Source organism: Mustela erminea, chromosome 21 (genome assembly GCF_009829155.1).
Source record: "Mustela erminea isolate mMusErm1 chromosome 21, mMusErm1.Pri, whole genome shotgun sequence".
Taxonomy (NCBI): Eukaryota; Metazoa; Chordata; class Mammalia; order Carnivora; family Mustelidae; genus Mustela; species Mustela erminea.
The window spans coordinates 26466657-26470427 of NC_045634.1; positions in this window are offsets into that span (position 1 = coordinate 26466657).

A 3771-nucleotide genomic window follows, 5' to 3' on the forward strand; every position below is an offset into this window, starting at 1 on the left:
TGTAGGGTTCCAGAAGGGACAGAGAGAGAGAATGGGCCATAAAAGTTTTTTGAAGAAACATGGCTGAAATTTCCCCAAATTTGATGAAAGACATAAATTACCAGATTCAAGAAGCTATAGGCTATAATGAAAATCACATCTAGGTACAGCAGTCAAACTGCTAAAAAGCAAAAGCAAAGAGAAAATTTTGAAAATAGCCAGAGAAAATAATAAATGAGGGGAACAAAGATTTGAACTACTACTGACTCCCCATCAGAATCAAGAGGAATGGCATCTTTAAAGTGCTAAAAGAAAAAAGTCAACCCAGAATTGTATCAAAATATTCTTCAAGATGAAATGAAAATATCCTTCAAGAATGAAGGCAATTTTAGATGTTTTTATTTAGAAGAAAACTAAGAGAATTTGTTACCAGCAGGCCTGTACTATAAAGAATGTTAAATGAAGTTCTTTAGACAGAAAGGACATAGTACTAGATGGTAAACTGAACGTTCAGGAAGGAATAACGAAGCACCAGAAAAATAAATAGAAAGGGATTTTGGGGGTCATAATTTCTTTAAAATATGAAAGTTTAAAGCAAAAAGCATAATTGTATAGTGGGGTTTATAATATATGTAGATATAATACATAGGACAAGTAAAGGTGTGTGTGGGATGCAAGGTTCTTGTATATTATGTGAAGAGGTACAATATTAACTTTAAAAATACTAAAAAGTTAAGGATGTGTATTGTAATTCCTAAGGTAACCATTTAAAAAAAAAACCCTCAGAGGTTTTGCTAAAATTAAAATAGAATTCTGAAAATTATTCGGTTAACATCAAAGAAATCAAGAAAGGAATAACATGGGAGGAAAAAAAAATACCCAGGTGGAATAGACAAAACAAATAATAAAATCATTGACCTTCATATCATCCATATCAATAATTACATTAAATGTAAATTGACTAGGGACACCAGGGGGGCTCAGTCCATTAAGTTTCTGCCTTCAGCTCAGGTCATGATCTTGGGGTTCTGGGATCAAACCCCACGTTGAGCTCCCTATTCATTGGGGAGTCTGCTTCCCCCTCTGCCCCTCCCCCTACTCATGCTCTCTTGCTCACTTTCTTTCTTTCAAATAAATAAAATCTTTAAAAAAATAACTGTATTAAAAATGTATTTACGATCTAACTCAAAGTTAAGTACCTTTAAAATTGTTTTGTTTATCCTTCCAGTTTCTTTCATCTGTGTACCTTTTTTTTACATATTTGAGCTGATAATGTATCTACTCCTTTGCATTGATTATAATAGCCAAGGAATATTTTATCATATAAAATACTATAATTAGTTTATAATTTCTGTCCATTCAGGTTTTCAGCTTCTCAATCTTTTAAGATTGAGATGATCATCTATATGCTTAATTATTTTTATATATTTCAAATTATTTTCTTCATAGAGACCCCTTTAAGCGGAATTAGTGCATAAAAGCTCTTGCTACATATTGATGATAGGCAGATACTCTCTTTCCCTTCCCTTCTCCCTTCCTTCTTCTGAATCATTCAGCAATATCCACTGTCTTAAGGGTTTTCCTTCTGTGCTTTGGGATCTTGGATTTTTCTCAAATCCCTCTTTCAGTTACAAAGTCCTCTGTACAAGACTGCCAACTAACAGTCTAACAGTTAGACATCTAGGTATTTTAATGGCATCCCACCTAGAGAAAGAGAGAGAAGCTCAAGATTCACATTCTATCCAGCCTGCTTCCTAAACTCTTATCTCTATAAAAAGGATATTTATTTTAACAACAGAGATATGCATCAAAATTTAGAGGAACCAAATATTACTGAGGTTCTACTTTGTGCAAATTATTTTGCATGTTTCATCTTATTTAATCCTCACAGCAATTATGTTAGGTTGGCCTTATCATCTTAGTTTTATATATGTAGAAATTGAGGTACAGCATTTAAAGATTTTTTAAAAAATTTATTTGACAGAAAGTACAAGCGGGAGGAGCAGCAGAGGAAGAGAAAGAAGGAGGGTCCCTGTCAAGCAGGGAGTCCGAAAGCAGGGAGCCTGATGCAGGGATGGATCCCAGGACCCTGGGGATCATGACCGAAGTCCAAGGCAGATGCTTAACCAACTGAGCCACCAAGGACCCCGAGTACAGCATTTAAATAACTTGCCCAAACTCATTCATCAAATAGGAGACTCAAGATTTCAATCCAGGCTAGTCCAACTTCAAAGTTCTTTTTACTATACCACTATTCCTTCTTAGTTAAAGGAAAACTGTGAGCAAATGCCTAGTGGATTCAGTTCTTAAATAATTGTGAAGGGGAGGAAAAACTTTCCTCTACACTCTAAGGTTCATGTCTGGAGCATGAAAATTTGATTTAAAAAGATTCACAGGAGAAAAGGCATACAAATTTTATCTGATGTTAATATTTCAATTTTTTTATGTGCATGGTAGCCTTCATATAAAGTGAAGCTCTGCAGAAGTAACTAAACTCAGGGGGTTTATATATTGCCTTAATCAAGTCAATGAATTTGGTAGAAGTGACAAAGTAAAAGGGGTTTGGTGAATTGTGGGAAAGTAAATATATTGGGGAAATCACCGGAAGATAGGATTATTTAGTATGGCTTTGTTTATGCAGACTCATCTCAGTGCTGTGCTCTCTCCCTCTCCCATGATAAAAGGTTTTTCTCTTTCTGCTACAAGAGAAGGAGACACCTTCACAAAGGAAAATGTATGCTTTGATTTAGGCAGAATGTGGGAGAGTAAAGGGTTTTTCTTTCTTTTTTTTTTTTAAGATTTTATTTATGTATTTGACAGAGATCACAAGTAGGCAGAGAGGCAGGCAGAGGGAGAGAGGGAAGCAGGTTCCCTGCTGAGCAGAGAGCCCAATATGGGGCTCGATCCCAGGACCCTGAGATCATGACCTGAGCCGTAGGCAGAGGCTTTAACCCACTGAGCCACCCAGGTGCCCCTAAAGGGTTTTTCTTGTGTCTGCTGTTTCTTCATTGCCATCAGTTCAAAAAATCCTTATACCAAAGGGGCATAGTTTGGGATGGCATATTCTGATCCTCTTCAACTTACCACTTTATCATGATTATATAAATAACTGAAGCCCAGCTTCCCTTTATTCTTTGTGTTCCTCTACTATATTTTTCTCATGTTTAGGCCACTTATTCTTTCAGTTTTTCCTTTAGCCATGGCTCCATCCCAGCAAAACTGACATTTTAATTAGGTAGCATAAAATGATTTTCTAAGAAGATTGTTGTTAATTAATAAAAAGCATTGCTGATTTAGGTATAGTTTTTAAATTAAGAAAATTGAGCCAAATTGCATTTGTTTCTACCATAACATTAGGCATAGTCTGATACAAAAGAACTTATGAATATTACCAAACACATAATGTGCTCTTATTCATGTAATAAGTGGCTCAGGCCAATGTCATCCCGACTTACCAAGATCGTTGCTTTGGAAACCAAGAGAGTAATCATATTTCCAAAGCCCATGAAAATTAGTCATGCTCACAAGAGGGACAATAGAACCATATGTGTTCATGTATAAACCTGTGGGAAATGTGTATCATTCAAGTAGAGAATTAAAAGGTGGGGGGAAGGAATGCTGGATTATGGTACATTTATTTGATCAGGACCTGAAAATTTTTCCTGAACAGAATACTAAAAGGCACAAATGTTAAATGGCATAGTCGTGGAGCAAGTGAGTCCTAAAGTTTAGAAATAGGGTTTTGAGGCCATCTTGGATGTCTTCCATCAGAATTATCTACAGCAATTATTA